The sequence below is a fragment of the Xenopus laevis genome, chromosome 7L, assembly GCF_017654675.1.
Source record: "Xenopus laevis strain J_2021 chromosome 7L, Xenopus_laevis_v10.1, whole genome shotgun sequence".
Lineage (NCBI taxonomy): Eukaryota > Metazoa > Chordata > Amphibia > Anura > Pipidae > Xenopus > Xenopus laevis.
In genome coordinates this window covers 120551579-120564121 of record NC_054383.1, presented here as the reverse complement: position 1 = coordinate 120564121, position 12543 = coordinate 120551579, and positions in this window count along the sequence as shown.

Here is a 12543-nt window from a genome sequence, read left to right as displayed (position 1 = left end):
GGTTTTAAGCAAGTGCGGGTAACTAGCTTAGAGGGCACTCTGTACCCGAGCTCAGAATAATAACACTGCAGATTGTCTTTGGGAATCGGTGAAATGTTTTGACGTTAAGAAGATGGGATTAGTGATTGAAACTGTGTCGTTTTAATCTCTATTCCTCCAGCTGGAAAGCCAATCTGCTCTCTATGTGCTCTGACCTTGAGGCCCAGGCATGCTGACAGCACATTATGGCTCCAGCAGCGCAACACAGACAGGCAGATGTTGAACAGAAAGGAATTGCCCATTATAGTAGCACCTCTCAGGCATGAGATGTCACCACCACCTCAATATCGTTCTATCCATGATAACGCATTTGACTCCTTCTCCAAAGAAATTGTTCTATATGCATCTCCGTCAGACATGAATCTATGGACAGGCAACGAAGGCTGTGACCAGGGAGTTGGATTTTTAGGGGTGTCAGGCCCCCCACAATTCCTGCAGTAGATTAAATACGTGGAGGTCACCTCAAAAGCAGGAGTTACAGTTCTTATTAGGCATGTAGTAGCACTCTTTTTATCCAAAGGCAAGGATTAAAACCCTTTGTTTTTTGGATCTCCTTTCAGTAAGTCCACCGTTTTATTAGCTCTGTGCCTTCTATGTAATAAATACAAGAAAATATGATTGTTTTTCCTGGAAAGGTATGCGGCATTGCTCCATAGACCTCTGGCCACTTAATCCAATGAACAAGCAAAGAGCTATTATAAGCAGGCCTTGATCGGCATTAGCCTCATGTATGGGAACAATTGATCGGCAAGAGCTGTAATATAGGAAAGTAAATTACATTTCCAGCTTTGACTGGTTCAAGGCCACTATTTATATCTAAGCTCACGGTTTAAATGTGGTCTTGTAAATTCTGTGCCTGTAAAAAGGCTAAGAGGCGTATTTATGGAGATTCGAGATGGCCATTGCTAGAAACTCCTTCTTGGCCTAGAACGGATATCGACTACATGTCAATTTTTTTGTACGCACCCATAAATCATAAGATATAAAACAACAAATGATAAGAGGGGCTAAACAGGGGTAACCTCTCACATCCATGTAGGTTCTGCTTGCACCCACAGCTCTGGCAAGAAAGTTTGGCGATGGCTGTGGTACCAAAACGAGGTTTGACGTAGGTACTGTATTATGGATCAGAAACTATAAACTTATGACAAAAATCTTTTGGGACTAACATTTGTTTAGCTTTCAGTGGTGGATAAAGGCTACCTGGTGGTCTGTTGCTACACTAGACTTGGCTTTGCTAAATTTCTCAAGACTACAGACCTCCTGTGCTGCTGGTTTGTAAGGAGATGAACTATGGGCTCTAATGGGACCTTTCAGTTACTGCTTGAGAGGCCAAGCAATGTTATGTATCTATGTATTTGTGTACCATGGGAAGCAGAATGGCGTAGGTAGGGGGTGAGAACAAACTGTGTGTGCTGGGGCCCCCCAAAGATTCAGATTCTACAAATTTCACTTCCTTTAGGTGTAGGAAAAATAGTCCTATACTCCCCATTTACAATGGACAGTGGATCTGGAGTCTCGTAAAGCAGGTTCTGTCGCCCATGGAAAAACGAAACCTAAACACCCAAATATCCTTCTACTCTGTAAGTCTCTTACCAATATCACATATCTGTTAGTGATGAGCAAATCTTTACGTCTGTTTTGTACATTTTTTGGTGAAGCAAAAAAGTGAAAATCCACGCAGAACACATTGGTGTCTTTGGGGACTTTTTTGAGGCAACTTTTTCCATGTAGAACACATTCACGTCTTTGGGTATTTTGTTGCCATGTCTTTTTTTTTTGTGGCAAAATTGTTCATGACTGAAAAAATGTTGCTGAATTTTGCCACAAATCCATACCTGCCAAAAAATGTGTTCATCAATAATATTTATTTGCCAGCAACCAGAATCTGAAAGATGCATGCATGAAAAAAGGCCCTGCCTCTCCCTAGACCAGGAGCGCTCTTACTTTACTAATGCGGGGTCTACTTGAAGTGATGATGTTCCATTACTTTCACAGGTTTCAAAGTCAACACCCTTCACCACCAAATCACTTTAATCTGATGCACGTCCAATGGTTTCCACCTTCAATCCGTTCAATCAGACCACATTAGTTATTGACGGCACCAGTCAATGGTTTCTTTGATTAAAATGCCTTTATTAGGACATGGGCCTATATCCTAATAAAGGCATTTTAATCAAAGAAACCATTGACTGGTGCCGTCAATAACTAATGTGGCCATTATGATCTACATCAGGAATCCCCAACATTTTGAACCTTTTGAACGTGTGAACAACATTCAGAAGAAAAAGCAGTTGGAGAGCAACACTGGCATGAAAAATGTTCTTAGTGGTGCCAAATAAGTGCTGTGATTGGCCATTTGGTAGCCCCTATTTGGACTGTCAACCTACATTGAGGCTCTGTTTGGGAATACACATGGTTTTTATACAACTAAAACTTGCCTCCAAGCCTGGAATCCAAAAATAAGCACCTGCTTTGAGGCCACTGGGAGCTACATCCAAGGGGTTGGAGAGCTACTGATTGGGGATCACTGATCTACATCCATAAAAGCATTGTTAGCATTCTGTTCCATGGAAAACATTACTTTAATATTGATGTATAAGAAAATGTATATTGCTATATTTAACAAACAACTATTTCTTATGTTACCTTAATGTAATAAATATCTGAATGAAAAGCATGAAACAGGAGGGTGTTTTAGACAAGCTGTTAGTTGACAGTGCTTTGAGATCTACTGATCACCAGCTAAAAGTCTACTGGTAGATCCAGATCTACTTTTTGGACACCCCTGCCCTAGACAGTGGTCTGAAGCAAAGGACAAGTTAGGATTCCCAATAACTTTTTTTTTAGCAGGTACTGATTTACAGGTGAACAGGTTAATATGGAGAAAAGGCAACCAAAGTGGGCAGCTGGAAATCCAAGTTGATACTTGGCCTTATAGTACCATCCTGCATTAGTAAGAATATTCTTCATTCTCCTGAAGCCCAGGTAAGCCAGTACCCAGCTGCCCAGGCCTCCCTAGAGTCCCTGAAGGGTCTCTGCACACCCTGCTGCACACCAACCCTCTATACCACTTTGCCAGAATCTCTCTCAGCTGATCGTTGTGCCCTGCTGAGCTCAGCGGTGCAAGTATTTTCTCTTCCGCACCTCCAGTGACTGCTCTTATAATTGCAGGTGCATTTGTCAGCAGAAGGAACTCACACAAAACCACCAGGGACCACCTCCCTTACAACAAGAAGAGATTTTACATCACTACAGTATGAAAGTCTGCAGCAAAAGGTACAGGAAAAAGCTGCCACAAAGTGAACTTAAGGGCGAATACTGCACAGGAATTGGTTCAAACAGGAAATGAGAGCCACAAGCCTGGAGGCCAAGCACAGAGGAGACAACAAAGCAGCAGATCAGAGCAGGTAGCAGAGACAGCAGTGTCTGAGAAGAAATGTCAAGAAGGACAGACTGCCAGAGACAAGGGTGAGTACTTACATATAAATCTTTCTGACTCCGGCACTGATTCTTCTCAGGCAAATAGTGAGTTTTGAAGGGAATATGACATAAATTACACTTGAGAAATGTTTAAAAGTTTTTAAAAAACAAGAAAATTAGGATGAGAGCTAAAAAAATTTACGGATAAGAAATTTGATGGTTACAGTACATGTATGGGATACATTATCTAGAAACCCATTATCCAGAATGCTGTGAATTACGAGAAGGCTGTCTCCCATAGACTCCATTTTATACAAATAAGCCATATTTTTAAAAAGATTTATTTTCTCTCTGTAATAATAAAACTGTAGCTTGTACTTGATCCAAACTAAGATATAATTAATCCTTATTGGAGGCAAAACCAGCCTATTGGATTTATTTAATGTTTACATGATTTTCTAGTAGACTTAAGGTATGACAATCCAAATTATGTAATTATCTGTTATCCATAGCATTATGGTTAACAGGTCCCCTACCTGTATTATTATTAAATGGAAGGTAATGCCACACTGAGTTTTGGTCAAAAAGACATGTAGGTGTGGATTGAAGGTTTGGGTAGGAGCTGAAAGGGGGAAAAATAAGGAAATAGATAAAGTATTGGCAATTATTTTAAAAACAAAAAAAGTTCTAGGGCTTTAATGAGATGCTTGTTCCTACTGTTGGGGGTAACCACCCATCATTTGACTATTAAAAAGAGGAATCTCTTGGAGTAATGCTAACCAGAGTACTAACACCAATTAAATCTAAATTAGGAAAGCTGCAAAATGTATTCAAAACAGGTTTTCTGAAGGTTTTACAATCTTTGTGCAGAATCCAGTGCAAAAGTCGTCATATGATAATAGAAAAGCTAGAAAAATAAGTTTCTCTGGGCAGGAGAGTTGAACTATTTAAATGAAAACCCTCAAAATAAATACTTAACCAACACATAGTTTATATTAAGTTAAGTGACCTTAAAGGGGTTGTTGTTTGAAATAACTTTAGTATGATGTAGTGATATTCTGAGACAATTTGCAATTGTTTTCATTTTTTATTGTTTGTGTTTTTTGAGTTAATTAGCTTTTTATTCAGCGGCTCTTTAATTTGCATCTTAAGCAATGGGGTAACTAGGGTCCAAATTTTCCTAGCAACCATGCATTGATATGAATAAGAGACTGGAATAGGAGAGGCCTGAATAGAAAGATCAGTAATAATAAGTAACAATAACAACACATTTGTAGTCTTACAGAGCATTTGTTTTTTAGAAGGGAGTCAGTGACCCCCATTTGAAAGGTGCAAAGAGTCAGAAGAAAAAGGCAAATAACTATAAAACTGAAATAAATAATGAAAACCAATTTTATAAGTTGCTTAGAATTGGATGTTCTATAACATAATAGTTATCGTAAAGGTGAACCACCCCCTTTAAAGAATCTTCACAAACTGGTATATATATATATATATATATATATATATATATATATATATATATATATATATATATATATATATATATATATATGTAGAAAAACGCTTGCACTCAAATCCAGTCTTGGAGATACTGTGGGTGCTCGGAACATTGGAGTGCGGGTCCTTATCGAATGATTATATATATATATATATATATATATATATATATATATATATATATATATATATATATATATATATATATATATATATTATATCAGTAAATATTGCCCGTTTACATCTCATACCTTGAGCCACCATTTTGTGCTGGTCTCTGCGCTGCCTCAGAGATCACCTGACCAGAAATAATGCAGCTCTAACTGTAACGGGAAGAAGTGTGGGAGTAAAAGCCAGAACTTTGTCCATTAATTGGTTTATGTGACCAGGCCGGATTGGCAATCTGTGGGTTCTGACAAATGCCAGCGGGGCTGCTGGCTGTAGACAGTCACTATTTATTGGACTTGTGGGGGATTACTTGGGCCTCTGTGTATTGGAATGTCAGGACCTGTATGTGACCGAACATGTATGTGTGCCCTTGGTTTGTTTGTGTGTGCTGTGAATTGTATGATCCCAGGAGGTGGCCTTTAGCACATAAAATGGCAATTTTATATTTAGAATCACCCAATGGCACATACTACTAATAGAGTTGTCACCTTTTGGCCCAGTTGAATCCAGACAAGGGCAGAACTGTGATGCAATGGGGGTGGGGCTGTGATGCTGCAGGGGCGGGTTGTGGCTTTGGGGGTGGGGCTATGGCATGGTGATCCGCGATTGTCTGATCGCCACATCAATCATAGTTTTGACTCGGGCAGCCCTTCAAAAAAGCAGCTGTCAAGGTCAAAACCTTGGGAGAGAAGTGGGAACCCTAACTACTAAAAATATATATTTTTATAAAAATGGTGTATTTAGATGAAGCAGGGTTTTACATATGAGCTGTATTATGCAATATCTTTTTGTATTGACCTACATTGATCAGGGGGGGATTCAAATACCTTTAATAAACCCTCAATAGATGGGCTGGTTATCTTCTCTTTAGGGGAAGTGCTTATGTTAGAAACAGGAATACAGGCTCATTCAGCACCTGTCATACCCCAAAAAGTTTGGTAAATTATGCAAGGAGGTAGTCCACTAAGTTCAATTTCAATGATTTGATCAAGCCTTAGAGATAGTGAAGGAACAGACAAGACAAATGCTGATGCCACATGAGGCTGATCTCTAACTGCTGAAGAATGAGCCCCAATGCTGGCATCAGCCTTCCTCCTTGCTTGAACCATTGCATTGGCCCAGGTGCAGGCACACGTGCCAGATTTTGTCACCAAAGAGCGAGAGTTACAGGCAAGAAGGAACAGGCCCGGATTTGTGACAAGGCCACAAAGGCCCGGGCCTAGGGCAGCACGATTTTAGGGACGGCACGGTCTTGCCTGGGTGTGCTGGAAATAGAAATCCGGCTCTGAGGAGGAAGGCTGATGCCAGCGTAGGGGCTGATTCTCGGCCTGTGTTTTTTATCAGGCTGAGATTCAGCCCCATGGGGCATCAGCAATATTTGATATAGATTCAGCTGATTGTTAGTATCTTTACATCCAGAAATCTTCAGCTTCCTACGTTGCTTTTTTCATAATGGTGGATGGGTATCTGTCCATGGGTTCCAGAATATCCTGCACGTTTTCGTAGCTCATTTTTACATTGGTGCTTATCAATCAAAACTGGTCCTCACAGTATCTCCCATTATCTTGATCATTTCCTAGTGGCAGGTCAATAAGGAACATTGGTATGCAAGAATTATTAGCAAGCCTAGAGGCCCTGCTAATGAAATTTGGGGTACCAGCTGCTAAGGAATAAACAGCGGAACACTGCACAAAATTATCGTTTTTATGAACAGACTCTGACTTTCACTCAACTAACTCCGGTACTGTTAGGGATTCTTAACTTTGTTTTAAAGGATGTTCCTAAAAAGGAAAGTTTGTAAGCAAAGGCAAAATCATATAGTAAAATAAGACAAACAAAAATGTAAAGGAAGTCCTAATGGCAACTGAATCCTTAAACAAGGAACCTAAGGTTTTCTTTCTCATAGTGGTGGCCCTGGAACGTGGGCCAAGGCACAAAGATGTTTTCTGGACAGACAATACGAGCATAGTAAGTATAATTAGTAACTGTAATTTTTAGGGCTTCCCACATAGCAGGTATTGAAAATATGCTTGCAGATTAAATGAGGCTTCTGTTCTTCTTCAGGCCTCAAGAAGGCTTCAGTGTTGAAAATGGAAGGTTATGAGGCCTATAGTTCTTGTGGGGTATATATATGTATGTATATATAACCCCAATCCAGCAAAAACAAAAAAATCATACTTGGTGGGTTGTACAGCCTGTTTTTTATAGGAGGCATGTTCTGTTTTTTTTATTCTCGGTATTAAGACCACAGAATATTTTCTGTTGTAGCTGAGTCTGTGGTAAAACCACAGGCTTGCACTACATTTCTACTTCCTCTTCAAGTGCAAGACATTGTCTAGAGTTTATTATCACTTGTATTTGTTTGTATACCTGGAATATGTTCTTGGTGACAGGTAAAGTGAGGCCATTCAGGGTTTGGTTGCCTAAAGTGAACAGACATTGGGAATTTGCACTCGGATGCTGCAGCCTCTAGGGTTGCAGTGATATGTAATTTAGTAACATCTGAGGGGTTTGCAGGTTATGTAGAGATTGTTCAGCAGGAAAAAAACAACAAAAATAGTGATTAAAACTAGTCTAAAGCAGTTTGGATCACAAAGTTGGTATTACAAATTTATTTAAAGAAATGCTGTTCTGCTGGGTCCCATCGGTATATGTTCCTCCATGTTCTTCATAACTGATGGTATCAGGACTTATTATTAAAGGGGAACTCTGGCTTCCAAACCAAAATTTGATAAAGAGGCCCACTTAACACAGAAACCCCTAATATACCCATCACAGTTACCTGTTTCTTCAAAAGTATGAATAAATGCCATTTTCTATGCTGAAATCCAGTTGTTTAACAATTCTTCTCTTTCTGCATCATTCGAAATCCTGGCAGGGAAGAAGGGACTAAATATTGATGTTACAAATTGTAACAACTTCTCCACAGCTTACAGACAGCATGCAGGAACTACATAACCCACAATGCATTGCACTGTGATGTTCTGTTCCTTACTGAAATCACATGTACCGAATGCATATTAGGACATCTTCAGGGGAAATCCATCCCCTGTATGAGATCTCCTATGCTAGAGGAATGCAGCGTTGCCTGCTTTTACACTCACCCCTCCTCAAAACAGATGTCACACCTCATTCCTCCCTTCTCAGCTTTCAGGTCCTGCTCCTCACTCCTCCCTCCTCAGCCATCAGTCCTGGGTCCTCGCTCCTCCCTCCTCAGCCATCCGTCCTGGGTCCTAGCTTCTCCCTCCTCAGCTGTCAGCTGTAGCGTGAATTTGATTGCTGCAATTAAAAAACCTAAAACGCTTATTGGCTAAAACAAATGGCAAGAACAAGTAACTTTAATCAGGGCGCAGGGCTGAATATGCGCACCCTGAGGAGTGAGGCGCAAGAGCTGATGACTGAGGGAGAAGCTAGGACCCAGGACAGATGGCTGAGGAGGGAGGAGTGAGGAATGAAGACCCAGGACGGATGGCTGAAGAGGGAGGAGTGAGGAGCAAGAGCTGACGGCTGAGGAGGGAGGAGCGAGGTGCGACATCAGCCTCGGAGGAAGGGTGAGTAAAAAAGCATGCCATGTCGTATTCCTCTTGCTTAGGACAGCGCATGTAGGACAATGATTTCCCCTGGTGATGTCCTAAAATGCGTTCCGTACACGTGTGCAGGGAATTGTAGGGTTTGGAGGATGCAGGCTAAGGACAGATGGCTGTTGATACAAAGTAACAGTAGTCAGCCAGCTCAGCAAAGTAGTCAGACAGATCAGCAGGAGAGCAGGTGGCTAGGCTTAGGGAACTGTTCCAAAAATCATGAAAAATCATTAAAAATTATGAAAAGTCTGCATATTTTTGAATTGATGTATATTGCAAAGTTGCTTGAAATTATGTTTACTTTTCAAAAAGCTTAAGCTATGTTTGTGTGGAGTTCCCTATTAAGTTATTTTCATTAAACCTCACTTTCACCTTTTCATGGTTTCCAGACTGTTCTGCTATTTACGGGAATACACCAGGTTACCCAGTGCTTATTTTTATATTTTTACCTGGTGTACTCTGGTGAGTCCAGAGATAAGAGCAAATAGCCTACATAGATGAAACCAGACACAGCAGAGGAAGAGGCCGAACCTGAATGGGGAAGAAAATAAATGTGGGTCAGGGCCTAGTGACAGGAAGATGACAGTGTCTTCACTTTCTCATATTCAGCAGAGCATTGAAAAGGAGGAAACCCAGAATCTGGTGATGTCCATGAGTTCAAGACTTCAGGCTGTCATTGCCAGCAAAGGGTTTTCAACCAAGATTTAGAAATTAACATTTTATTTTCAGTTTTTTAATATAAATTAAATTAAAGCTGAAAGTCTGCAGTTCAACTGCATCTGAGTTGTTTCATTTAAAATTCATTGTGGTCATGTACAGAACCAAAATTAGAAAAAAGTTGTCTCTGCCCAAAGATTTATGGGCCTAAGTGTACATCTGGTTCCCTACGATGCTGAATGTTGGAACCTGCATAATATGTTTGCAAACAGTGGAAGCCGCTTAGCATATAAATATATTTTCTTGCTCATCGTGAATTGTAAGCTGCATTATTGGGTAATAATGTCAGAGGTTAAGGCTTCTATTAGTTTGCAGATTATTATATAACTGGCAGATGGATCCCAATTTCTTTCCTTAATTCCCGTCATGCTGATTAAAGATAATATTGGGGGGACGGATCTTACAACTTACCCCCATTGTGCCAATGCCGCACTCTCAGCCCTCCAGCTGCTGGATTTTTGTAATAAAAGCATCTTGGCTAGAGGTAAGGGACAGGGTGTTAGCATCTATCTAATGCCAGTGGGACTTGTGGAGGATGAAGGGTAGATAAACGAATGAGGCGTGAATTTTTTTTTTATTATTATATACTAAAGGGATAGCTTAAAGCAGTGATCCCCAACCAGTAGCTCATGTATACCTCCCAACATTTTGTAAATAAGAGGGAAAAAAAAGTTGTGTAGCCCATTTTGTGGCCAAACTAATTACCATGTTCATTTTACAAAATTTGGCAGGTTATGAAAGTTTGAACCTATTTCTATGTTTTTTTTTCAGTTATTACGGTTTTGCTAATGAAGTTGAATTGCCCTTTAAGCTGTGTGTCTATTTTTTCCCAAGGGACCTGTTATCTTATATAGCTCGAAATTATTACAAAAGTATCTTATCTGCAGCTGTGTCTGTTCTGGGCTCTCTGCCAAAAGCCAATTAAGTTAGAAACTTTCTGTTCAGTGCAGAGAAAAACTGGACTTTCCAGTACAAAAGAGGGACTGTGGGTTGAGCTGTCAAAAGAGGGACTGTCCCTCTAAAAACGGGACAGTTGGGAGGTATGTACAACATGTTGCTCACCAGCCCCTTGGATGTTGCTCCCAGTGGCCTCAATTCCAGGTTTGGAGGCAAGTTTTAGTTGTATAAGAACAGTTGTACTGCCAAACAGAGTCTACTGTAGGCTGCCAGTCCACATAGGGACTACCAAATAGCCAATCACAGCCCTTATTTGGCTTGCCAGGAAGTTTTTGCATGCCTGTGTTGCTCCCCAACTCTTTTTATTATTGAATGTGGCTCATGGATAACAAAGGTTGGGAGACAGTACATTGCCAGCCTCAATTATAAAATTAGGACAAAACATGGGTGCAAAGCACTACAATTTTATACTTTGTATCATGCCTCCTTGTAATTTGCATTTAGGGCCCATAGGCAGGGTGTATTTAACTATTTACCATATAGGCACTCGAAGACCTAGGGCAGCAACTTTAAGGGGGGTGTCCTATATGCCTGCATGGTAAAAACCTACTTCCCTTGCTGCCAGGTAGTTTCCTATTAAATACAATAGGAGAGGTGGGGGTAGGGGGCCCATCTAGTGTAGCACTGTGACATCACATGCTTGCACAGCATGCCGTGACATCACATCCACTGATGTCATGCGGGGGAGCTTGCAGGTTCCATGCTAGGGTAGAACTGGACCTGAATACACTACTGCCTATAGGTGCAACTCACCTTCCTCATTTTCCAAATCATGGGGCACAAGACTGCACCTCTCAGTGCTCATCTAATGTGCATTTGCATCCTGGGGAAAAGCAAAGTCAGGATGGAAAGGGCAGGGCCTAATGCGGGTTCTGCCTCCTGATGCTCAGTAATTTACACATCTGAATGGATCTAGCACTGCCATATGCAGGTACCCCCCCTGTGTCATCACCCTACGAGATCTGCAAGCCAAAAAGTGGAAAACAAAGTCCTTCCATATTATCACCACAACTAAACTACAGAACCCTGTACAACATTAATTACAAAAGGGATGATAAAGAAGAAAGGGAACAGTGTGATTTTTACATCTTTATTTGCATCAGTTCAATTGCATTGCATTTAGTTCATTTGCACCATAGTAGTAGGGTATGACAGAGAAATATGTTGTGCATTTTACACAAGGACTAAACCACTTCCAACATCAGCAACACTGCTGAAAATGTCATTTGGCAAAATGTTTGTGGGCAAAAAAAAAATATACAAATTATTTCCCGTATAGTTTTTTGCAGTGTATCAGGATTGTTGAGGTTTTATCTCATACACACAAGTTCAGATCCCACCCCCTGAACTGAACTCACACCTGCAATTCTTCATTATAGTGGTACAATAGGGATGTACTAAATCCAGCATTCGGTTTGGAATCTTAAAGGGATACTGTCATCAGTGAATGAATCAGTTAATAGTGCTACTCCAGCAGAATTCTGCAATGAAATCCATTTCTCAAAAGAGCAAACAGATTTTTTTATATTCAATTTTGAAATCTGACATGGGGCTAGACATATTGTCAATTTCCCAGCTGCCCCTGGTCATGTGACTTGTGCCTGCTTTCTGGCAGGCTGCTGTTTTTCCTTCTCGATGTAACTGAATGTGTCTCAGTGGGACTAGGGTTACCACCCGGCCGGTATTTTACCGGCCTAGCCGGTAAAACACCTGCCAAGGCCGGGGCCAGTATTACAAATTTACCGGCAATGCAGTTGCCGGTAATTTGTAATATCCTTTAAAAAAAAGCCCTCGGCCTGCCCCCATTTGCGCAGAACGTACCTTTTTTGTAGTCTTCTTTGCATCGCCGCAATGTTGCTCCGCCCCTTTTTGCGGCTCACTGTGAAGCACCGCCCCTTTTTGCATCATGGCCCACCTCCTTTTTGTACCCGCCCCCCACCAGCCGGTTATTTTTTTCATTAAAGGTGGCAACCCTAAGTGGGACGTGAGTTTTTACTATTGAGTGCTGTTCTTAGATCTACCAGTCATCTGTTATCTTGTGTTAGGGAGCTGTTATCATTTACCTTCCCATTGTTCTTTTGTTTGGCTGCTGGGGGGGAATAGGGAGGGGGTGATATCACTCCAACTTGCAGTACAGCAGTAAGGAGTGATTGAATTT